The sequence below is a fragment of the Bubalus kerabau genome, chromosome 6 (genome assembly GCF_029407905.1).
Source record: "Bubalus kerabau isolate K-KA32 ecotype Philippines breed swamp buffalo chromosome 6, PCC_UOA_SB_1v2, whole genome shotgun sequence".
Taxonomy (NCBI): domain Eukaryota; kingdom Metazoa; phylum Chordata; class Mammalia; order Artiodactyla; family Bovidae; genus Bubalus; species Bubalus kerabau.
Window position 1 is genome coordinate 36,662,260 of NC_073629.1, and position 27,021 is coordinate 36,689,280.

Genomic DNA, 27,021 nt, shown 5'->3' on the forward strand with positions numbered 1-27,021 from the left:
AGAGGGAATAGGCAACCTTACTCCGGTATTCTTGCCTAGGAGGTTCCATGAACAGAGGAGCTTTGTGGGCTACAGTCCATGGGGTCGCAAAAGACTTAGACATGACTTAGCAACTCAACAACAAATCCCTCCATTCAGTTCAGTTCAGTCGCTCAGTCATGTCCGACTCCTTGCGACCCCATGAATCGCAGCACACCAGGCCTCCCTGTCCATCACCAACTCCCGGAGTTCACTCAGACTCACATCCATCGAGTCAGTGATGCCATCCAGCCATCTCATCCTCTGTCGTCCCCTTCTCCTCCTGCCCCCAACCCCTCCCAGCATCAGAGGCTTTTCCAGTGAGTCAACTCTTCGCATGAGGTGGCCAAAGTACTGGAACTTCAGCTTTAGCATCATTCCTTCCAAAGAAATCCCAGGGCTGATCTTCAGAATGGACTGGTTGGATCTCCTTGCAGTCCAAGGGACTCTCAAGAGTCTTCTCCAACACCACAGTTCAAAAGCATGAATTCTTCCGTGCTCAGCTTTCTTCACAGTCCAACTCTCACATCCATACATGACCAATGGAAAAACCATAGACTTGACTAGACGGACCTTTGTTGGCAAAGGGCTGCTGTAACAAACGTACTACACACCATGCGGCTTACACAGTAGGAGTTTCTTGTCTTTACAGTTCTAGAGGCAGAAATCCAAGATCAAAGTGTGATCAGAGCCATGTTCCCTCAGAAGGCCCTAGAGAAGCATCTTTTCCAGGGCTCTCCCAGAGTTTAATAGTAGTTTTTTGGTTTGGGACACAAATTTCCACATGCTACTCTCCCTGTGTATGTCCAAATTTCCCTTTTATAAAGATACCTGTCATACTGGGTTAGGGTCCCACCCTTCTGCAGTATGACCTCAACTAAATTACCTATGCAAGGACCCTCTTCCAAATAAGGTCAGAGTCTGAGGTATTGGGAGGTTAGAACTACAACATATGAATTTTGGAAGGAGACAATTTAACCCCTAACAGCTTTCTTCATTATATTCTAAGATTCCTAAAAAATAAACAGCTTCAGCGGAGACTGGAAGGGACAGGATGCAGCATGGGAAGAAAAAGTGAGCCCTCCATGGACTGTAGCCTGCCAGGTTCCTCGGTCCATGGAATTCTCCAGGCAAGAATACTGGAGTGAGTTGCCATTCCCTTCTCCAGGGGATCATCCCAAGCCAGGGATCAAACCCAGGACTCCTGGGTTGCAGGCAGATTCTTTACCATCTGAGCCACCAGGGAAGCCCAAAGTGAACCAAAGGGAGGCCAAAACCACATCTCTCAAACCTGTTCAGAGTCTGCACTGCTCAGGTTCAAGGGGTACAAACCAAAGACAAACTTTGGTAGACGTGAAAGTAGTTGCCAATAGAAACAATACTGCTTCTACCCATGTATTCTTTAGCTTCTCAGGCCGTCAGTCCCAAGTGAATCACCCCTTTTCTCTTCTCACCCTGTGTGTCAGGATCACACATTACCTTGCCAAGGAGAGGAAAGCTCTTAAGAAGCTTTTGTGTGATGAGCTCATCAGGAACAAGCAGCCTATTTACATGAACGAGTGAAGTGCTTCTGAATCCTGTGCAAATTAGACCTGAATATATGAAGGAGGGAGGGAAAGTGTGCTGAGGTTTTGTCGAGAGGTGGGAAAGTGCCCTCAGCAGTTATTACACTTAATGTTGAGATATTGTTGCCTGGGCACTTTGAAGGTGAAAATTTACATTAATGATATGTGTTGAAATGAATCTACATTAGTGTGGAAAAGTTATTTTATTTATTTTTCTTCAGGCTGGTCTACTGATACTACTCAATTTATTTTGCATTTTCCTTAAAACATTGGACAAAGCCTGCTTTTTGAGATCCTGCCTTAAAGATGACATTAAGTAGCTATCCAGGAGGACCATGAAGCAAATAGGGAATCAACCTTGGAATGATGCCTTTACTTGCTGCCCCACTGTCTGAAGCCACTGAATAGAAAGACTCCAGTGAAAACCTGATACACTCTCTTGGGACTTCTCAGCACAGCCCAAAATACAATTAAAGTTGTGCAAAAAGCCAAACTTGAACTTGTGATCACATAGCAAGTTATTTTTAAAACAGCAGTTTCAAAGTCCTTAAGATGTTAAAAAGTACATGCATTTTTTTCCTTATAGTTCTATAATACAATGCATAGGGAGTTGAAAGAGCACAGGAGAATAAGGCAAAGCAGGTTGAGTCTTGGCTCCTTTCACCAACAAGAGACTCTAAGTGGAATCTCTCTCTCTCTCTCTCTGGAGCTCAGTTTTCTCATCTGTAGGAGGAAGGCATCAAATTTAATGATATCTGTGCCTACTTCCAGTTTTAGCATTCTCTCATTATGTGCCAAGACATTTGACAAGTATTTTGCCAGGAGACCAAATTTGTAAATGGGTCAGAGAAGTGAAGCTTGAACAAAATTGGGGTGTACAACTTCGAGTGGGAGAAGACTTAAATCAGTCTGTTTTTAATAGCCCTATTGCTTCTACCATACACCAAGTCAACCTTATCTCACCGAGATTATTGTAAGAGCCCGGCCCCCAGCTGCGATGCCTCCTCCCATTTTTGCCTTCATCCAATTCTGATCATATCACTTCATTTCTGTTTTCAAATTGTAACAGCTCCCATTCATTCAATGCATGTATTGAGTACTGACCTATGTGCATGGGTGCTGTAGGTATGTGGTGGTAAAACACCACAACTCTCAGTTCTGATGGAGCCTATCTTTTTATTGGCAAGAACAGGGAGACAGATGAATATATATGAAAATTTCAGGAAGTGATAAATACAGCAAAGAAAATCAGAGCAGAGGAAGGAGATAGAGAAAGTGTTACTTTAGACATAGTAGCCACGGAAGGCCCCTCTGGAGAATATCTGAACACAGACCTGAAGAAGCGAGGGAGGGAGCCATGTGAATATCAGGGCAATGCATGGCAGGCAGCAAGAAGAGCAAGTGCAGAATCCTGGGGTGGGATGTGCTTTGTTTGGCAGGTGGATCTGTTTATAGAGTAAAGTGAGCTAAGGGAAAGGTGAGCAGATGATGAGAGAGAAAGCTAATCTTGAACCAGATCACCTAGGACCTTGTGGATAATGGAAAGAACTTTAGATTTTATTTTTTCAAAAATCCATTGAAGAGATTTGAGCAGCACAGTGACATTCTGAAGAGTCATTCTGGCTTATTGGTGGAAGTTTTACTAAAGAGACAAAAGTAAATGCAGAGAGACCAGAGAGATCATAAAAGCATGATTGTATAACCCAGATGAGAAACAATGGTAGCTGGGATGATGTCACAGGATGTGTAAGAAAGTACTGAGATCTTGGATATATTTTGAAGTCACTGCTAGCCTTATTTACAGTGTGAATGTGGAATGATGAGAAAAACAGAATCATTAGGACTGATGTCAACATTTTGGTTTAAACGGTGTTTAAGCAAGTGCATGGTGTCATGCATACATGGTGAAGGGTGAGCAGCTGATTTGGGAAGGGAGATGAGAAGTCAACTGCTCACTTGTAGATACATAAAGCCTAAAATGCCTGTTTGCCATCTAAACATAGATACCAGGTAAGAAGTTGGGTATGAATCTGTGGTTTGAGAAGTTAGGAGAGGATAAAAATATTTGGAAATGAGCAGCATATTTGAAGTCATTGGACTTAATAAGATCATCTTAGCAAACGAGTGTAGGAGAAGCAAGTCAATGACTGAGCCCTGGGGCACTCCAGCATTTACAGGTGGGGTAGAAAAGACACCAGCATTGGAGACAAGTCACAGGAGCCATTCATAGCCTTTTTCCACAACTACTCATGTACCTGAATCTGCACCAACATCCTTCCCTCTTGGTATTACATGAACTATCCCTGCTCCTGTTCAAAGCCCACCAATTCACTTACACATAGAATCCCATTCCTCTCCTGTCCTCAAAGACATCACTCCAGTGATTATCTCTCTCCATTCAGAAAATTCAGGTTTCATTTCTTTATCAGACCCTTCCCATCAAGATATAAATTTCTTAAAAAAATGTTGATATATAGCAAAACCAATACAATATTGTAAAGTTTAAAAAAAAATCTCCTTTGCACCCCATATCTCCCTTTAGCTATGTCCATTTTATGTCTCCTCTAAAGCAATGTTCCTCAATACAGTTAAAGTTGCTACCATTAATTCTTCTTCCAGTGTTTCTTGAACCCACTCCAGTCTGATCTTTGACCTCAAGACTCCACCAAAACTTCCTCTAAAATCTTCCACATTACTAGGAAACCAAACCCAACAATACATTAAAAGGATCACATGCCATGATCAAGGGGGATTTATCTTAGGGCTGTAAGGATATTTCAATATCTACAAATCAGTGTGATATGCCACATTAACAAATTGAATAAAAATGAAATGATCATCTCAACAGACGCAGAAAAAACTTTTGATAAAATTCATCATCCATTTATGATAAAAACTCCAGAAAGTGGGCATGGAGAGAGCCTACTTCAATGTAATAAAGGCCATATATGACAAACCCACGGCTAACATCATATTCAGTGGTGAAAGCATATCCTCTTAAGATCAGGAACAAGACAAGAATGTCCATTCTCACCACATTTATTCAACACAGTTTTGGAAGTCATAGCTACAGCAATAAGAGAAGAAAAAATAAATGAATCCAAATTGAAAAAGGAGTAAAACTGTCACTGTTGGCAGGTAACATGATACTATACATAGAAAATCCTGAAGATGCCACCAGAAAGCTGGTAGAGCTCATTAATGAATTTGATAAAGTTGCAGGCTGCAAAATTAATACTCAAATCTCTTGCATACTATACACTAAACCAACCTAAAGGACCTTATAGAACTAACACCAAAAAAAAAAAAAAAAAAGTCCTTTTCATCATAGGAGACTGGAAATCAAGAGATAACTGGAGTAACAGGCAAGTTTGGCCTTAGAGTACAAAATGAAGCAGGACAATGGCTATGACAGTTTTACCAAGAGAATGCACTGGGAATAGCAAACACCCTCTTACAACAACATAAGAGACAACTCTACACATGGACATCACCACATGGTTGATACGGAAATCAGATTGATTATATTCTTTGCAGCCAAAGATGGAGAAGCTCTATACAATCAGCAAAAACAAGACTGGGTTTTTGATCTGACTGTGGCTCAGATCATGAACTCCTTACTGCAAAATTCGTACTTAAATTGAAGAAAGTAGGGAAAACCACTAGACCATTCAGAGTATGATCTAAATCAAATCCCTTACGATTGTATAATGGAAATGACAAACAGATTCAAGGGATTAGATCTTGATCCTATTCAAGGGATAGACAGAATGCCTGAAGAACTATGGATAGAGGTTCATAACATTGTATGGGAGGCAGTGATCAAAACTATTCCCAAGAAAGAGAAATGTAAAAAGGCAAAATGGTCATCTGAGGAGGCCTTACAAATAGCTGAGGAAAGAAATTAAGCAAAAGGCAAAGGACAAAAGGAATATGCACCCATCTGAATACAGAGTTCCAAAGAAGAGCATGGAGAGAGAAAGTCTTAAGTGAACAACGTAAAGAAATAGAGGAAAACAACAGAATGGGAAAGACCAGAGATCTCGTCCAGAAAATTAAAGGTACCAAGGGAACATTTTATGAAAAGATGAGCAGAATAAAGGACATAAATGTCAAGGTCCTAACAGAAGCAGAAGCTATTAAGAAGAGGGGCAAGAATACACAGAAGAACTGTACAAAAATGTCTAATGACTTGGAAAACCATGATGGTATGGCCACCCACCTAGAACCAGACATCCTGTAGTGTGAAGTCAAGTGGGCCTTAGAAAGCATTAATATGAGAAAAGCTAGTGGAGGTGATGGAATTCCAGCTAAGCTATTTCAAATCCTAAAAGATGATGGGGTGAAAATGCTGCATTCATTATGCCAGCAAATTTGGAAAACTCAATAGTGGCCATAGGACTGGAAAAGGTCAGTTTTCATTTCAATCCCAAAGAAGGGCAATGCAAAGAATTTTAAACTATTGCACAATTGCACTCATTTCACATGCTAGCAAGATAATGCTCAAAATCCTTCAAGTGAGGCTTCATTCAACAATACGTGAACCAAGAACTTCCAGACGTACAAGCTGGATTTAGAAAAGGCAGACGTACTAGAGATCAAATTGCCAACACCCATTGGATCATAGAAAAAGCAAGGGAATTCCAGAAAAACACTGACTTCTGCCTCATTGACTACATTAAAGTCTTTGTATGGATCATAACAAACTGTGGAAAATTCTTCAAGGGAGAGGAATATCAGACCACCTTACCTGCCTCCTGAGAAACCTATATGGAGGTCAAGAAGCAACTGTCACAATGAGACATGGAACAACGGACTGGTTCTAAATAGGGAAAGGAGTATGTCCACCCCAAGGCTGTATACTGTCACCCTGCTTATTTAACTTACATGCAGAGTATATTATGTGAAATGCCGAGCTAGATGACTAACAAGCTGAAATCAAGATTGCCAAGAGAAATAGCAATAACCTCAGATATGCAGATGACACCACTCTTATGGCAGAAAGTGAAGAAGAACTAAAGAGCCTCTTGATGAAAATGAAAGAGGAGAATGAAAAAGTTGGCTTAAAACTCAACATTCATAAAACTTAAGATCATGGCATCTGGTCCCATCACTTCATGGCAAATAGATGGGGAGACAATGGAAACAGTGACAAACTTTATTTTTTGGGACTCCAAAATCACTGCAGATAGTGACTGCAGCCATGAAATTAAAAGATGTTTGCTCCTTGGAAGAAAAACTATGACAAACCTAGCCAGAGTATTAAAAACAGAGAGTAAAATACCTAGGAATATACCTACTAAGGAGGCAAAAGACCTGTACTCCAACAACTATGCCACTGATGAAAGAAATCTGATATGAAACAAATGGCAAGATATGCCATATTCTTAGATTGGAAGACTACTGTCAAAATGACTATACTACCCAAGGAAATCTATAAATTCAATGCAATCTCTGTCGAGTTAACAGTGGCATTTTTCACAGAACTAGAACAAAAAAAAATTTTAATTTGTATAGAAACACAAATGACCCTGAAATATCCAAAGCAATCTGAGAAAGAAAAATGGAGCTGGAGGAATCAGGCTCCCTGACTTCAGATTATACTACAAAGCTACAGTCATCAAAGTGGTATGGTACTGGCACAAAAACATAAATACAGATCAATGGAACAGAAAGCCCAGAAATAAGCCTGCACACGTGTTCAATTGAGCTATGACAAAAGGAGCAATAATATACAATGGAGAAAAGGCAGTCTCTTCAATAAATAGTGCTGAGATAACTGAACAGCTACTTGTAAAAACAAAAAAAAAAACGAAATTGGAACACTCCTTGGCACCATACACAAAATTAAACTCAAAATGGAATTCAGATCTAAATATAAGACTGGATACTGTAAAACTCTTAAAGGAAACAGGCAAAACACTCTTTGAAATAAATTGCCAGCAACATCTTTTTCAGTTACCTCCTAGAATAATGGAAATAAAAACAAAAATAAATAAATAGGACCTAATTAAAATTTAAAATAAAATGTTTCACACAGCAAAGGAACCATAAACAAAAAGACAACCTACAGAATCAAAGAGAATATTTGTAAATGATGTGACTGACACGTGATTACTCTCCAAAATATACAAACAGCTCAGCTTAATATAAAAAAAAAATGGACAGAAGACATAAATGGACATTTAGCCAAAGAAGACATACACAGATGGCCAAAAGCCACATGAAAAGATGCTGAGCACTGTTAATTATTAGAGAAATGCAAATCAAAACTACAATGAGATATCACCTCACAGCAGTCAGAATAGCCAACAGCAAAAAACTACAAATAAATACTGGAGAGGATGTGGAGAGGAAAGAGAGGAATAAATTAGGAGTTTGAGATAAAAATATACATACTACTATATATAAGATAAATAATCAACAAAGACCTACTGTATAGTACAAGTAATTACACTCAACATCTTATAGTAACCTGAAATGGAAGAGAATGTAAAAAGTATCTATTTACATTTATATATATATATATATATATATATAACTGAATCACTTTTCTGTATATCTGACAATAACACTGTAAACCAACTATATTTCAACAAAAAGTAAAATAAAATATACAAATACCTCAATATCAAAAAAGCAAACAACCCAATCAACAATAGGCAGAAGATCTAAATAGACATTTCTCTGAAGAACACATGCACATAACCAAAAGACACATGAAAAGATGCTCAATGTCACTAATTATTAGAGAAATGCAAATCAAAACTACCATGAGGTGTCACCTCACACCAGTCAGAATGGCCAACATCAAAAAAATCTATAAATAATAAATGCTGGAGAGGGTGTGGGAATTGCTATACTGTTGCTGGGAATGTAAATTGGTATAGTCACTATGGAGAACAGTACAGAGGTTCCTTAAAAAGCTAAAAATAGAACTGTTATATGATCCAGAGAAAAACATAATCCAAAAAGACATATGGACCCTAATGTTCATAGGAGCATTATTTACAATAGCCAAGATATGGAAGTAACTTAAGTGTTCATCTCATCGACAAATGAAAGGATAAAGAAAATATGGTACCTATATACAAAGGAATATTACTCAGCCATAAAAAGAATGAAATAATGCTATTTGCAACAACATATTATATTAGCCATTACCATACTAAGACAAGCCAGACAGAGAAAGACAAATATCATGTTATCACTTACATGTGGATCAAAAAAATGGTACAAATGAACCTATGTACAAGACAGAAATACATTCACAAACACAGAAAACAAACTTATGGTTACATAAGGGGAGGTGGCAAGAGGGATAAACCAGGAGTTTGAGATTAAAATATACACACTCCAATATATAAAATAGATGACCAACAAGGACCTATTATATAACACAGGGAACTGTACTCAGTGTCTTATAATAACATACAATGGGAGAGAATGTAAAAAAATTAAAAAAAAGAGTATAATTCATTCAATAAGTACTTACTTAGTGTCTACTCTCCACTTACGTCGTCCATGCCACTAGAGATACGGCAGTGAACAGGCCAAAGCCCTGCTATCATGGAGCATGGCACATCCTAGTAGACAGACAAACAATGGAAGCCAGGTGAATAGAACGTTTCAAAGTGGACGTGATCCGCTGCGCAAGTAATGCTGAGTGATCAAGTGAGACGAGGACTGTGACTTAACCACCGGACTTGGTTTAGATTCAGGCTTGGATTAGGGCCTGGGTGGTAACCCTGACATCACAAGTTTTAGTGGAGGGTTAAATTAAAATTCTGGGATTCTAGATAAAATGGCAGGTGAGGAGCAGGCTGTAACAAGTGTCCTCAACTCCTCTCAAGACATTGTGAAATATCTTTCTCTGTTTTCTGAAACATTGTCTTGAACTTTTTTCTGGGTCTCAGGTTAGATGTAATTCTTTAGCAAAGCATTTTCTGAGAATTTACATTTTCTTCCTCTGTCATTTTCTCTCATGGGCTCATTTTCCATTATTATACTATCATGTTTATAATTATGGATTTAGGTGTTTGAAATTCACTTATATATCCCACTATTCAAGTTCATTAAGGCTGTTTTAAGCCCTGCAAAATGAATACCTAGAGTGTCACTGGCACAATGATGTTCTTGCTTGAATTAATGAACAAAGAATGATTAGTCTTTTCCTCTGGGACTGTGGTGGACTGTGCCATATCAATTTGGTTAAATGGAACTACAATTCCCAGAATGCCATTCCCTTTGTCTCCCTGGAGTAAAATTTGCAAAACAAGACCTAGCACAAGATTTGGAAAGTAAAAGTCAAACAATAGACATTACTTGAAGAAGGTCTCACAATCAAAGACAGTAAGTCTTCTATATTACTTGAAGAAACTTCAAGTTGTGAACTTTCAAAGATGCTATCATCAGCATGAGTGAAACTGCAACCCGACCTCTGTCTTTTATTGCTGACAATCCCTAAGTTCTACAATCTCCCACCTCCCCTAGTCAGTAACTCTTTCTGCCTTTTCATTCAATGCCAGTTCCTGTATGCCAACTATTCTACTGTACTACCGTATTTTCCAAAGTACTGTACTATAAGATTAAAATGCTTTATTTTTGTGTTTAAGATATCCGTTGACAGAAGAATGGATAAAGATGTGGTACATATATACAATGGAACATTCGGTTCAGTTCTCAGTCGTGTCCGACTCTTTGTGACCCCATGGACTGCAGCACGCCAAGCTTCCCTGTCCATCACCAACTCCTGGAGCTTGCTCAAATGCATGTCCATCGAGTCAGTGATGCCATCCAACCATCTCATCCTCTGTCATCCCCTTCTTCTGCCTTCAATCGTTCCCCAAATCAGGGTCTTTTCCAATGAGTCAGTTCTTCACATCAGGTGGCCAAAGTATTGGAGTTTCAGCTTCAGCATCAGTCCTTCCAATGAATATTCAAGATGGATTTCCTTTAGGATTGACTGGCTGGATCTCCTTGCAGTCCAAGGGACTCTCAAGAGTCTTCTCCAACACCACAGCTCAAAAGCATCAATTCTTCAGTGTTCAGCCTTCTTTATGGTCCAACTCTCACACTCATACATGACTAAAACCATATCTTTGACTAGACAGACCTTGTTGGCAAAGGAATGTCTCTGCTTTTTACTATGCTATCTAGGTTGATCATAGCTTTTTTTCCAAGGAGCAAATGTCTTTTAATTTTATGGCTGCAATCAACATCTACAGTGATTTTGGAGCCCAAGAAAATAAAGTCTGTCACTGTTTCCATTGTTTCTCCATCTATTTGCCATGAAGTGATGGGATTGGAATGAAAACTAACCTTTTCCAGTCCCATGGCTGCTGCTGAGTTTTCCAAATTTGCTGGCATATTAAATGCAGCACTTTCACAGCATCATCTTTTAGGATTTGAAATAGCTCAACTGGAATTCCATCACCTCCACTAGCTTTGTTCATAGTGATGCTTCCTAAGGCCCACTTGACTTCACATTCCAGGATGTCTGGCTCTAGGTGAGTGATCATATCATTGTGATTATCTGGGTCATGAAGATCTTTTTTGTACAGTTCTTCTGTGTATTCTTGCCACCTCTTCTTAATATCTTCTGCTTCTATTAGGTCCATACCATTTCTGTCCTTTATCGAGTCCATCTTTGCCTGAAATGTTCCCTTGGTATCTCTCATTTTCTTGAAGAGATCTCTAGTCTTTCCCATTCTATTATTTTCCTTTATTTCTTTGCATTGATCACTGAGGAAGGCTTTCTTATCACTTCTTGCTATTCTTTGGAACTCTGCATTCAAATGGGTATATCTTTCCTTTTCTCCTTTGCTTTTCACTTCTCTTCTTTTCAAGCTATTTGTAAGGCCTCCTCAGACAGCCATTTTGCTTTTTTGCATTTCTTTTTCTTGGAGATGGTCTTGCTCTTTGTCTCCTGTACAATGTCACGAACCTCCATCCATAGTTCATCAGGCACTCTGTCTATCAGATCTAGTCCCTTAAATCTATTTCTCACTTCCACTGTATAATCATAAGGGATTTGATTTAGGTTATACCTGAATAGTCTAGTGGTTTCCCCCACTTCTTCAATTTAAGTCTGAATTTGGCAGTAAGAAGTTCATGATCTGAGCCCCAGTTAGCTCCTGGTCTTGTTTTTGCTGAGTGTATAGAGTTTCTCCATCTTTGGCTGAAAAAAATATAATCAGTCTGATTCGGTGTTGGCCATCTGGTGATGTCCATGTGTAGAGTCTTCTCTTGTGTTGTCGGAAGAGGGTATTTGCTATGACCAGTGTGTTCTCTTGGCAAAACTCTATTAGTCCTGCTTCATATGCCTAGCCGCTGTTAATGGAGAAGGCAATGGCACCCCACTCCAGTACTCTTGCCTGGAAAATCCCATGGACGGAGGGCCTGGTGGGCTGTAGTCCATGGGGTCGCTAAGAGTCGGACACGACTGAATGACTTCACTTTCTTTCACTATTCTGTATACCAAGGCCAAATGTGCCTGTTACTCCAGGTGTTTCTTGACTTCCCACTTTTGCATTCCAGTCCCCTATAATGAAAAGGACATCTTTTTTGGGTATTAGTTCTAAAGGGTCTTGTAGGTCTTCACAGCACTGTTCAACTTCAGCTTCTTCAGCGTTACTGGTCTGGGCATAGACTTGGATTACTGTGATACTGCATGGTTTGCCTTGGAAAGGAACAGAGATCATTCTGTTGTTTTTGAGATTGCATCCTAGTACTGAATTTCAGACTCTTTTGTTGACTATGAGGGCTACTCCATTTCTTCTAAGGCATTCTTGCTCACAGTGGTAGATATAATGGTCATCTGAGTTAAATTTACACATTCCAGTCCATCTTAGTTCGCTGATTCCTAGAATGTCGACATTCACTCTTGCCATCTCCCGTTTGACCACTTCCAATGTACCTTGATTCATGAACCTAGCATTCCAGTTTCCTATGCAATATTTTTCTTTACAGCATCTGAACTGAACTGTAATAGGTTTATAGTACTTTTCACACAAACAGTACATAATAAAAGAAAAAAAGAAAACTTTTTTTTTTCAGTGTTACAGCTTTATTTTTTTTAGAAGATAGCAGGAGAATCAATCCTTGAAGCGTGAGGGCATGCCAACCCAAAGACTCGAAGAGAAGAGAGTGGAGGAGTGCGTGGGGGAGGGGGGGAGGGGGGGAGAGAGAGAGAAAGAGTGCATGAACGTGGGAGAGAAAGAGAGGGAGAAAGCGCTTTGGCTCCTCCTTTTATATGTTTTTTCCTCTACCCGGGCTTGCCCTATGCAAATTGGGCTTAGCCAGGAGTGCTGTTTGTTCTACCTGAAGTCTTCACTCTGGTCCTCGGACCTTCCTTTGACCTTCCTTTGTTCTATTTTCACGGGCTTTTCCCTTCCTTGTCATTTAGCCACAGTATGGTGGCTAAAAGTGCCACGATAGTGGCACATAGTGCCATTTTGGACTCTAAACTTTTAAAATTTATTTTTTAATTGGAGAAAAACTGCTTATTTGTTCACTTAAAGAAATATTGAAAAATTAAATAAATATTGTCCTTTACAGCACTGGATAATGCACTGGCAAACCACTTCAGTATTCTTGCCTTGAGAACCCCATGAACAGTATGAAAAGGAAAAAAGATATGACACTGAAAGATCAACTCCCTAGGTTGGTAGGTGCCCAATATGCTACTGGAGAAGAGTGGAGAAATAACACCAGCAAGAATGAAGAGATGGAGCCAAAGCAAAAACAACGCTCAGCTGTGGATGTCACTGGTGATGGAAGTAAAGTTCGATACTGTAAAGAACAACACTGCATAGGAACCTGGAATTGAATATTACTCAGCAATTAAAAAAAGAATGAATTTGAGTCAGTTGTAGTGAGGTTGATGAACCTAGAGCCTGTTACACAGAGTGAAGTAAGTCAAAAAGAGAAAAACATACATCGTATATTAACACATATATATGGAAGCTAGAAAACTAGTACTGAAGAGCCTATTTCATGGAAGGAATGAAGATTCAGATATAGAGAATGGACTTGTGGAATGTGGGAGGAGAAAGAGTGGGACAAACAGAAAGTAGCATCACATATACACACTACCACGTGTGAAACCACGGTGAGAAGTTGCTATATAACACAGGAGCGTAGCCTGGCGCCCTGTGATGACCTAATGGGATGGGATTGGGGGCAGGAGGAAGGCGATATATGCATAATTATGGCTGATTTGTGTTGTTGTATGGGACACAATACCTCATTGTAAAACAATTTTCCTCCAATTAAAAAATAAATTTTAAAAGTTTTTTTTTTTTTTGCTTTATGTGTTATTTGTTTGAAAAGTATTATAAACCTATTACAGTTCAGTACTATACATAGCGGATTGTCTTAGCTGGGCACCTAGGCTAACTTTGTTTACCTTACAAACAAACTGGACTCACAGACATGCTCTTGGAATGGAACTCGTTCATATGTAGGAAACTTACTGAATGTGGAGAACAGATTCAGAAGTGCCCAGGGAATACTGCTTGTCATCTTTCTTCTCTATTGTTTATCCAGATCTTCTTTCCAACTACTAGACCTAACTCCTACATTCAAAACCAGACTTTGGGCTGAGGATACACAGAGGCAGGAGTAGAGAGGCCACAGCTTCCCACAGAACTATAAAAAATTTCCCTTTTGCAGTTCTTATAGGATCACTTAGATTTCCCTTGAAGCCTGGACTTTGCCACCCTGCCCCTGTGTTTCAGGAGGACTGGTTGGTGCCTAACTTGGTTCCTCCAACATTCCCTTCAGGATGTAACTTGTCTAGTATTTGCCGCAGTTGTATTGATATAAGATATCCAATAACAGTCATGGGCTTCCCTGGTGGCTCAGTGGTAAAGAATCTGCCTGCCACGTAGGGAATACAGGTTCGATCCCTGGTCTGGGAAGATCCCCTGGAAAAGGAACTGGCAACCTACTCCAGTATTCTTGCCTGGAGAACCCCATGGACACAGGAGCCTGGTAGGCTACAGTTCATGGTGTCTCAAAGAGTTGGACATGTCTTAGTAACTGAACAACAACAACAATAATCCAATAACAGTCAAAGTGGCTCCAGTTCCCTGATTAAATCTTGATTATTGGCATTATTATTCATGGGCTCAGCCACATGGAATTCCACTCTTCAAGGCTGATTTGAACACAGCCTATGCTGAACTCCCAATCTACCAACAAGCAGCAGCCCCAACTGCCAAATATGGTACCATTCCCCAAGGGAACCAGCCAGCCACCTGATTACTCTGGATGGCTTCCATTATAGAATAGCAGTGCTTTGTTCTCCTTGGAATAAATGCTTACACTGGATACAGATTTCTTCTTTGCCCAGAGTGCTTCTGCCAAAATCACTATCTATGGAATTGCAGAGTGCCTTATTCATTACTCTACAGAGCTCTGCTTCTGATCAAGGAATTCATTTTGTAGCAAATTAAGTGCAACAATGGTCCCATGTTCAGATTTTACTGGTATTACCATATTTCCCATCATACTGAAGCAGTTGACCTGACAGAACTAAAGATTCAGTTATGGATCCATCTGGCTAGCAACACTACAAAGTTGGGGTACTATCCTCCAGTATATACCCCCAAATCAGAGACCAATATAAGTTGTTTTTCCCATAGTCAAGATTTTCATGTCTGGTAATTAAGGAATGTCATGGGTCTGAGGACTTTCACAATTATCCGTATTGCCCTTTAGTGAAATTTTGCTTCCCATTCCTTTATCTTTAGGCTAAACTCATTCTTAGTTTAAGACAGAATGCTTCCACTTGGGATCTAACAAATCCATTAAGCTGGAATTTGAAGCTACCACTTGGCCACTTTGTGCTCTTCAAACAACTGAGCTAACAAGCAAAAATGAGGTTACTACACTGAGACTTGATTACCAAGGGAAGTTAAGTTGCTATTTCACAATGGGTCTCACTTTCACTTTTCACTTTCCTTTACTGGAGAAGGAAATAGCAACCCACTCCAGAGTTCTTGCCTGGAGAATCCCAGGGACGGGGGAGCCTGGTGGGCTGCCGTCTATGGGGTTGCACAGAGTCAGACACGACTGACATGACTTGGCAGCAGCAGCAGGGAAGAATATATCTAGAATTAGAGCTACTCTAGCACTTCATTATGTAAGGTAAATACTAACAACCATAAAGGAAGAAATTGACAGTAACACAATAATAGTGGGGGACTTTAATACCCTACTTTCATCAAAGGGCAGATCATCCAGATAGGAAATTAATAAGGAAACACAGGTCTTAAATGACACCTTAGACAAGTTGGACTTAATTGATATTTATAGACCATTCAATCCAAAACCAGCACACTACACATTCTTCTCAACTGCACACAGAACAATCTCCAGGATTCACCACATGCTGAGCCATAAGACAAGCCTTGGCAAATTTAAGAAAACTGAAATCATATCAAGCATCTTTTCTGATCACAACATCATGATTTTAGAAATAAACTACAAGAAAAAGGCTATAAAAAAAAACACAAACACATGGTAGCTAAACAGTATGGTGCTAAATAACCCATAGATCACTGAAGAAATCAAAGAAGAAATTTAAAAAATATACCTACAAACAAATGAAGATGAAAGCACAAAATTCCAAACCTATGAGATGCAGCAAAAGCAGTTCTATGAGGAAGTTTATAGCAATGCAATCTTGCCTCAAGAAAATAAGAAAATCTCAAACAAACAACCTAACTTACACATAAAATTACTAGAGAAAGAAGAAGAAAAACCTAAAGTTAGTAGTAGATCACAGCAGAAATAAATGAACTAGAGGCAAAGAAAACAATTGTGAAGATTAAGAAAACTAAAAGCCGGTTCTTTGAAAAAATAAAATTGATAAACCTTTAGCCAGGCTCACCAAGAAAAGAAGGGCAAGTGCTCAAACCAATGAAATTAGAAATGAAAAGATGTTACAACTGACTCCACAGAAATACAAAAGATGAGAGACTACTATGTGCAATTGTGTGCCAATAAAATGGACAACCTGGAAGAAACAGACATATTCTTAAAAAGATACAGCCTCCCAAGACTGAACCAGGAAGAAATAGAAAATATGAACAGACCAATTACAAGCACTAAAATTGAAACTGTGATTAAAAAAAAAAAAATCTCCCAACAAAGAAAAGTCCAGGACCTTATGGCTTCACAGGCAAATTCTAACAATTAGAGAAGAGTTCATACATATCCTTCTGAAACTGTTCCCAAAAGTTGAAGAAGGAAAATGTCCAAACTCATTCTATGAGTCCACCATCACCCTGATACCAAACTAAGCAAAGGTGTCATAAAAAAAGAAGAAGAAGAAAAGAAAATTACAGGTCAAACATAGATGGAAAAATCCTCAACAAAATACTAGCAATCCAAATCCAACACAACATTAAAAACATTAAACAACATGATCAAGTGGAAGTCATCCCAGGGATGCAAGAATTCTTCAATACCCACAAATCAATGTAATACACCACGTCAACAAACTGAAGAATAAAAATCACATGATCATCTCAATAAATGCAGAAAAAGTTTTTGACAAAATTCAGCAACTATTTATGATTAAAAACTTTCCAGAAAGTGGGCACAGAGGGGATATCAGTTCAGTTCAGTTGCTCAGTCATGTCTGACTCTTTGTGACCCCATGAATCGCAGCACGCCAGGCCTCCCTGTCCATCACCAACTCCTGGAGTTCACCCAGACCCACGTCCATCAAGTCAGTGATGCCATCCAGCCATCTCATCCTCTGTTGTCCCCTTCTCCTCCCGCCCCCAATCCCTCCCAGCATCACACTCTTTTCCAATGAGCCAACTCTTCGCATGAGGTGGCCAAAGTACTGGAGTTTCAGCTTCAGCATCGTTCCCTCCAAAGAAATCCCAGGGCTGATCTCCTTCAGAATGGACTGGTCGGATCTCCTTGCAGTCCAAGGGACTCTCAAGAGTCTTCTCCAACACCACAGTTCAAAAGCATCAATTCTTCTGCGCTCAGCCTTCTTCACAGTCCAGCTCTCACATCCATACATGACCACTGGATAAACCATAGCCTTGACTAGACGGACCTTTGTTGGCAAAGTAATGTCTCTGCTTTTGAATATGCTATCTAGGTTGGTCATAACTTTCCTTCCAAGGAGTAAGCATCTTTTAATTTCATGGCTGCAGTCACCATCTGCAGTGATTTTAGAGCCCAGAAAAATAAAGTCTGACACTGTTTCCACTGTTTCCCCATCTATTTCCCATGAAGTGATGGGACCGGATGCCATGATCTTCGTTTTCTGAATATTGAGCTTTAAGCCAACATTTTCACTCTCCACTTTCACTTTCATCAAGAGGCTTTTTAGTTCCTCTTCACTTTCTGCCATAAGGGTGGTGTCATCTGCATATCTGAGGTTATTGATATTTCTCCCAGCAATCTTGATTCCAGCTTGTGTTTCTTCCAGACCAGTGCTTCTCATGATGTACTCTGCATACAAGTTAAATAAGCAGAGGGGACATACTTCAACATAATACTTACAATGACAAACCTACAACTAACAACATACTAATTGGTGAAAAGCTGAAAGTATTTCCTCTAAGATCAGAAACAAGACAAGGATGTCCACCCTCACCACTTTTATTCAACATAGTTTTGGAAATCCTAGCTACAGCAATCTGAGAAGGAAATGAAGCAAAGGGAACCCATATTGGAAAAGGAATTAAACTCTGTCTGCAGATGACATGATACTATACATACAAGATACAAAGATGCTACCAGAAAACTGCTGCTGCTGCTGCTGCTAAGTCGCTTCAGTCGTGTTCGACTCTGTGCAGCCCACCAGGCTTCCCTGTCCCTGGGATTCTCCAGGCAAGAACACTGGAGTGGGTTGCCATTTCCTTCTCCAATGCATGAAAGTGAAAAGTGAAAGGGAAGTCGCTCAGTCATGTCCGACTCTAGCGACCCCATGGACTGCAGCCCACCAGGCTCCTCTGTCCATGGGATTCTCCAGGCAAAAGTACTGAGGTGGGGTGCCATTGCCTTACTAGAACTCAATAAATTTGGTAAAGTTGCAGGCTACAAAATTAATACACAGAAATCTGTTGTATTCCTAAATACCAACCGAAAGACCAGAAAGAACAACTCAAGAAGCAATTCCATTTATCATCACATCAAAAAGAATAAAAATAAATAGGAATAAATCTAGGTTTGTGTCTAAGGAGACAACCTGGACTCCAAAAACTACAAGATGCTGCTGAAAGAAATTGAAGATGACACAAACAGATGGATAGATACACCATGTTCGTGGATTAGAAGAATCAGTATTGTCAAAATGACTATACCACCCAAGGCAATTTACAGATTTGATGCAAACCCTATCAAATTACCAATGGCATTTTTCACAGAACTAGAACAGAAAAAAAGCCTCAAAATTTGTATGGAGGCACAAAAGACCCCAAATAGCCAAAGCAATCTTGAGAAAGTAAAACAGAGCTGGAGGAATCAGGCTCCTTGACTTCAGACTATACTACAAAGGTACATTCATCAAAACAATATGGTCCTGGCACAAAAACAGAAATATAGATCAATGGAATAGGACAGAAAATCAAGAAATAAACCCATGCACTTATGGTCAATTAATCTGTGATGAAAGATACAAGACTATACAATGTTGGATGGAGAAGGAAATGGCAACCCACTCCAGTATTCTTGCCTGGAGAATCCCAGGGATGGAGGAGCCTGGTGGGCTGCCATGTTTGGGGTCGCACACAGTCAGACATGACTGAAGTGATTCAGCAGCAGCAGCAGCATACAATGTTGAAAAGACAATCTCTTCAACAAATGGTGCTGGGAAAACTAGACAGCCACATGTAAAGAAATTAAATGAGATCATTCCTTAACTCTACACACAAAAATATGCTCAAAATGGACTAAAGACCTAAATGTGAGATCAGAGATACTATAAAACTCCTAGAGGAAAAATATAAGCAATATACTCTCTGACTTAAATTGTAGTACTGTTTTTTTTTTTAATATCTATCTCTCAGAATAATGGAAATAAAGGCAAAAAGAAACAAATGGGACCTACTTAAACTCAAAAGCTTTTGTACAGCAAAGGAAACAATAAGCAAAATGAAAAAACAACCCACAAATTGGGAAAAAATATTTGCAAATGATGTGACCAACAAGGGATTAGTCTCCAAAATTTACAAACTGCTCATGACAACGGCATCAAAACAAACAACCCAGTAAAAAACAAAAATGGGCCAAAGACCTAAGCAGACATTTCTTCAAAGAAGACATACAGATGTCCAACAGGCACATGGAAAAATGTTAATATTGCTAATTATTAGAGAAATGCAAATCAAAACTATAATGAGATATAATCTCACACTAGCCAGAATGGCTATCATCAAAAAATCCACAAACAATAAATGTTGGAGAGGATATGGAGAGAAGGGAACCCTCCTACACTGTTGGTGGGGATGTAAATTGGTACAGCCACGATGGAAAACAGTATAGAGATTCCTTAAAAGACTAAAAACAGAGCTACCATATGACCCTGCATAAGCATATATGCATATCCCCATTACTAAGCATCTATCTGGAGAAAAACATGGCCCGAAGGATACAAGCACCCCAGTGTTCACTGCGGCTCTGTTTACAGCAGCCAAGACGTGGAAGCAAATGTTCTAAACGTCTATTGACAGAGGAATGGATAAAGAAGATGTGGTACATCTATATTAATACCATGTAATATTGCTCAGCCCTTTGCCTGAAACAGTGCAGTTTTCATGAACATGGATGGATCTAGAGAGTGTCATACTGAGTGAAGTCAGACAGAGAAGAAATATCATATGACACCCTTTATATATGGACTCTAAAAAGAAAAGATACAAATGAACTTAAAAAACAGAAACAGACTCACAGACTTCAAGAATGAACTTATGGTTGCTAGGGGGAGGGATCGGGGGAAGGGATAGTTGCAGAGTTTAGGACAGACATGTACACACTACTATATTTAAAGTGGATAACCAACAAGGACCTACTGTATAGCAAAAGGAACTTTGCTCAATGTTATGTGGCAGCCTGGATGGGAGGGGTATTTGGGGGAGAATGGAGACATGTATTCCTATGGCTGAATCCTTTCACTGTTCACTTGAAACTATCACAGCATTGTTTGTTAATTGGCTATACCCCAATACAAAATAATAAGGTAAAGAAGAAAGAACCAGAGCTCCCCTGAGATGTGTATTAGTATTCATATAACCTGTGATAAAAATTAATGAAAAGCTACATCAGACAGTATAAAATGTTCAAACCCTTCATGCATAAAGTTTAGAGACTCCTACCCATCAAGGAGAAGACTCTTGAGAGTCCCTTGGACTGCAAGGAGATCCAACCAGTCCATCCAAAAGGAGATCAGTCCTGGGTGTTCATTGGAAGGACTGATGCTGAAGCTGAAACTCCAATACTTTGGCCACGTCATGTGAAGAGTTGACTCATTGGAAAAGACCCTGATGCTGGGCGGGATTGGGGGCAGGAGGAGAAAGGGACAACAGAGGATGAGATGGCTCGATGGTATCACAGACTCAATGCACATGAGTTTGGGTAAACTCCGGGAGTTGGTGATGGACAGGGAGGCCTGGCGTGCTGCGATTCATAGGGTCGCAAAGAGTCGGACACAACTGAGCGAGTGAAATGAACTGAACTGAACCCATCAAGGAACTATGACCAGCTAAGAAAAATTATATGAATAGGGAATAAATAGTGGATAAAGTTAGAAATACCAGTTATAATCACATGGCCAGTTGCAGAAATGAGGAATAAAATAGTGATAAATCTGTTGCTTTAATATAAATGTATTCATATAAATGACAGACATATTTAACTAGTTTTTGTACTATCGAACATAAGATCTATTCATAGCAATTAACCTCACATCTCAATACTTAAGTTACAGGCTATCAGAGTGGGAGTGACTCAGTTAGAAGAGGAATGAATACCACCAAAAGGCAGATAAAGTAGCGTAGGAGATTTTGCATATGTCCTTTCTGGAGGAGAGGTTGAACACTTTCAAATAATTGTACCATGTTAACCATGTTAGGCAGAACCATGGTTTTGCTATTTTCTCTACTGTCTGTATTTAGAAGTTAAATTTGTTTGATGAGCAATGTATAGTTGAACAGGAATGAACTGGGCTGGATTATGCTTTATTGATTTGGCTAATTTGGGAAACACATGGCCTAGAATCCCCTTTTCTGAATGCTTCTAAGTGATAGTCAACCAAGGAACTTGCCTGAGATCTAGAAGAAAGAAAACAGTGGCCATTACTCCCAGAAGAAGTCATGTTAGATAAATGGTGCTGAACAAGCACAGGAGAACCTGGGAGGTTACAGTTTCTCCTGCTACCCCTTCACGGTGTCTCTAGCTCGTCTTCGCTCTTATCTCATGGTATTCATAGTGACTCCACTTCTCTGACTGGCAGATTGATTACCTAAAATTCTCCATGACTAACTTTCACTATGTCCAATATCTAATGCCCTGACCATCTACATGTTCTCATAGTAGCTCTGTAAGTTCTCATATGAGAAGGATCTGAAAGCATTTTACTTTGCTTCTTGAGACTGATTACGAGAAAGGCAAGGAATGTATTTAGTTGTAAAAATTTCAAGCAACTTTGGATTTTCCATGTTCAGTTACTAGACATCAGAAGGACAGTCAAGGATTTGCTGTTTTATTGCACCAGAGTTAGGAGCGTAGCGGTATTGACACTAATTGTTCTTTTCGGAATGTGTGTTAAGACTTATTCTTGAATGTCAGATTGTTTTCCCCTTATTATCAGGCACTCCCTTTTCCCCTCCCACCTCCTCCAATAAAAGCAATACCATTGGCCTCAGAGATTAAGTTTGTGTTATCAGTGCTAATTATCAATCTCTTGGGGTACAACTGGAAAGGACATCAAGTCATGAACAGGATGACTCATTTTATAAGGAGTCATCTCTGAAAGCAAAAACATTTTCAAGAACCCAAATAAATTCTTGGTTGGTCAAGTGCTCATTTCTATTTGGAGGGTGGGTTGGGGGAATCGAGTGCTTTTCCTGTGCGTTTCATGGAATTACATTTCAAGCTGCTTGACAGAATCTACAAGAGCTGCATTTGTGACCTCCCAGCAAGGAACATAAGGCACATGACTAATGGAAAGACTGTTTACAGAGCCCAGGGTTAAAGGATACCACTGAAGCTTTGGGAAGCAGCTCTGGACTTGAAGCAATGCAGAACAGGGCTCAAAGGAGCAAGAGTAATGAGTGGTTTCAGGAACTCGAACTGCTGGAGGAAGCTGGGGAGAGGGCCTAAGATGAGTCACTGCCAACCTACACCCAACGGAGAGATCTGGGGAACAAATACCTTTGCTTCAATGTCTTCTACCCTTCCATCCCTTCCAGGGCCTCTCACAAACAATCACAGGCCAGAGGTCAAGGGCCTCTGTTTAGTGCTGTCCATAAAGATCTGCTGTCTATGGGCAGGGTAAAAAGTGGATCCAGAGGCAAAGAGAACGTCCATATAGACTATTGAATCCAGGTTTACTGGGGAGAAAATTAATCATATCCCAGACATAAGCACCATGCTATTACATGTTATTAGAGACATATTCCTGCATGAACATACCTGAAAGGGTGCTCTTCACTCAGTAATATGTAGTCAAGCTCTATCGGTTACTATCTTGCTAACCCTGATGTGTTAAGTATTCATTCAGATGAAAATCACTTGGCTTGAATGTCTTTTTGTATTTTGTCTTTAAGAGCTATAAGGACACAGACTTAATTTAGCTGCATTGCATCAAATAAAATTGAATTGTTTTGGGATCCCTACATTCAGAATAAACCAGAAAACAGTTGTTTAGTCATTAGGATAATTGAAGCACACAATACCCATGAACGATGCCTTCACAATGACACTTGGTATTCTTAAATGAGTTTAACTGGATACTACCTTTTCCCCATTGACCACTGGAGTTTTCATTGAATATCACTGTATTCCAAATACCACATGATTCCAATGAATAAGACAATTCATACCATTTTAACCAAATACCATTCAACAATCATAAAGAGACTGTGGCTTGTTTTAACAAGGGTTTCCCTATGGTGGTGGGACATGCAGTAGGCAGGCTTCATTTCCCTGCCATCTGCTGGCAATTGCAGGCTGGGATTTCCTGTGGCAAAAAAGCAGGAGCCTTGGATTCTATCTATCTCTAGAAACGGTAGGCCATGGTTCTAGCGTTAAACCTCTGGAGTAATTTCTTTGTCCTTGATGAAACTACTTGTCCTCAGATGTCAGGTTTTAGCATCTTCTTTCTATTTGCTCCTTCTTCTACTTCTTGCCTCTGAATATGACTTTTATACTCAGGGTCAGCATTATCTGCATCTTCACAGATTTAATCAATGACTATAATCAGAGAATCCCAGTGAAGGACAATTATTTCAAGATTTCTACCAAGATTTCATGATTTCCCAGTGAAGGACAATTATTTCAAGATTTCTACCAAGGTCACTAAATGCAGAGGAAAGTGAATTTCTGGAATTAGGGAGACTCTTGGGAAGGAGGAGATGATAGGGACATCCCATTGTAAACAGGAAATTTCTTTGAAGATTCATGTTTTATCAGTAAAATTTGTATGGATTTTTCATTTTGTGTCAAGTATCAAGAAATATAAAACAGCTTCTGTAAATCTAAAAGAACTGCAGCTGCACAAAGATGTGACAATTTTTTCCCGTGGTCTCACACACCCTAGTGCACCACTGTGAAGTGTTATCTGAGAAGCACGGGCCTTTACCTATCAAATCAGCAAAACTTAAAACACAGCTGCACGTCGTGTGTGAACACGTGCAGCTCCCGGCGTTACGAGGCACGGCCTGGTAGGAAACAAACTTTCTTCCAGAAAGCTTATCAAGACCAAATCAAACATTCGTCTACTTTGACCCAGCAACTCAACATTAAGAATTTGTTCCAGGAAAACAATCGCAGATGCCTACAGAGGTAGAGACAGCCAACTTATAAGACTGAAAAATCAGAACATAGGTATCCAACAGTGGTATGCGCTACAGTACTAGGGATCTGTCGGCTGACTACCCAGCACCCATTTCCCCTAAGAATATCCGATTTTGCTAGGGTATTCTTCCTATCTACCCCAGCACCTACTCATACATAGTTTTTCCTTGAACAATGTGGGGATTAGTTCACCCAACCCCCTACCCCCCACAGTCAATTGACTCCCTTAAAACTAAACTAGTGGTAGTCTGTTGACCAGCAATCTTACTGATAAAACAGTTAACACATACTTTATATATTACATGTATTATATACTCATATTGTTGACCAGCAATCTTACTGATAAAACAGTTAACACATACTTTATATATTACATGTATTATATACTTATATTGTTGATTAGCAATCTTACTGATAAAACACTTAACACATACTTTATATATTACATGTATTATATACTTATATTCTTACAATAAAACTAGAGAAAATGTTTTAAGAAAATCATAAGAAAATATATTTATGAGAACTGTATTCTATTTATTGATACTGTGATTTGTCACCTCGTCACAAAAAGGATAGTCAGTACCTACATCAATACTGTCTTGTGATAGAAAAGATAGTCAATGTTACGTATATTACTAACATAAGGCATCAAAAATGAAAAAAAATAACGTGAAAAACTTGTATTTACAGATGTAATGATTCATGCATTGATAATGAAATGGTAACATGCATTATGGAAGCCTAGTATAATTCATACGATTAGCTTCATGGTAGCCTAGCCTATATACTAATGAATGAATCATTATAAGATTTTTAAGGCAATGCAGTATTATAGCCATACTCATAATATCATACTAGAAACATGTTACATTAAACAAAAAACACTTAGCTGTGAAGATACGCAGTTTCTTCAATTGTTATAGAACCAGGTTCCACTTGCCCGATGCACAGCAAGCCAAAAACGCCCAGACGCCAAGGTTTGCAGCAGAGGGGGTTTATTCACAAGGCTGTGAACCCATGAGATGGGAGAACAAATCCTCTCCTCCGAAGGTGAGGGAGTGCGGGAGGAATCAAGCAGCACTGTGGGCTGAGGAGTGGGACGCCCCAGGGATGCAAGGATAATGATTTGAGAAAGGTGACGTAAGGGGTGGTTCTGCGCAGGCGTAACCAGCCTACAGGTGGGGCGCCTGCAAAGGTCACTCGCACATGCCCAGTTGAAGGGTGGGCGGTCCTATCCAGTCTTAATCAGTTCAGCTCCAACCAGACGCAAGCGGCTCCAAATCACTACAAAACCACCCCAGGAAAACATCTTATTGCTTAGATTATGGTGCCAATACGAGGACACGCAAGTCTTAAAACCACCTTGATTAGGGAGGGCAGATGAAATGGATTTAACCCTCAGTTTCACAATTATGAGAGAGGCAAACCATATAATGTAATTTTTTGAAAACAAAGTTATGAAACAGTAAGAAAACGAACACATTATTAATTTTATGTTAAATATCATTCACATACATAACTTTTTCTTAATTTTCTCAATTTTTCAGGCTATAGGGTTTGTCTGCAAGTTTTTTCAAATTGTCACAAATATCCCCCCAATTTACCCATGTGTATATATATTTAAAAATTTTTGGCTGTGTCAAGTCTTAGTTGTGGCAAACAGGCTCCAGAGTGCATGGGTTCAGTAGTTGCAATGTGCGGGATTGGTTGCTCCTCTGCATGTGGGATCTTAGCTCTCCAGCCAAAGATCAAACCTGCACTCTCTGCATTGGAAGGCAGATTCTTAGCCATTGGACCACTAGAGAAATCCAGGGAAGCATTTTTTTGGGAAAAAATATACATATACATGTAAGTGGGCTTGTAGTTCAAACCATGTGTTTCAAGGCTCAACAGTACTTGAAGAAATGACCAAACTGTCAACTGAAGAAATAAACCAGGGCTGGTTTAAGCCCATGGGGCTATGCCCCTGTTATTGGCCATGCTGCTGCTGCTGCTAAGTCACTTCAGTTGTGTCCGACTCAGTGCGACCCCATAGATGGCAGCCCACCAGTCTCCCCCGTCCCTGGGATTCTCCAGGCAAGAACACTGGAGCGGGTTGCCATTTCCTTCTCCAATGCATGAAAGTGAAAAGTGAAAGGGAAGTCGTTCAGTCGTGTCTGACTCTTCGCGACCCCATGGACTGCAGCCTAGCAGGCTCCTCCTTCCATGAGATTTTCCAGGCAATAGTACTGGAGTGGGGTGCCATCTCCCTCTCCAGTTATTGGCCAGGAAAAGACGCCAAAACCAATTCATATAACGCATTCCCTACAGTGTCTCCTCCAAGGATTGCCTTGATCTCTATTTTGTGCTTTTTCAGTTCGGGAGGTGGATTTTCAATACTCACTGC

General features: G+C 39.7%; 1 long non-coding RNA gene across 2 annotated transcripts; it reads right to left on the bottom strand.

Moving 5' to 3' along the window:
- Positions 1–1,773: 1,773 nt before the first annotated feature.
- LOC129655035 (uncharacterized) lies at positions 1,774–26,414 on the bottom strand. 2 transcript variants are annotated; one of them, XR_008715716.1, is made up of 3 exons: positions 25,521–26,414; positions 9,079–9,169; positions 1,774–2,306 (listed from the first exon to the last, which is right to left on the bottom strand). It is a non-coding gene; the product is annotated as an uncharacterized LOC129655035 (long non-coding RNA). The 2 variants fall into 2 exon arrangements; XR_008715715.1 differs by lacking the exon at positions 25,521–26,414 and adding an exon at positions 24,418–24,660.
- Between the last annotated feature and the right edge of the window lie 607 nt (positions 26,415–27,021).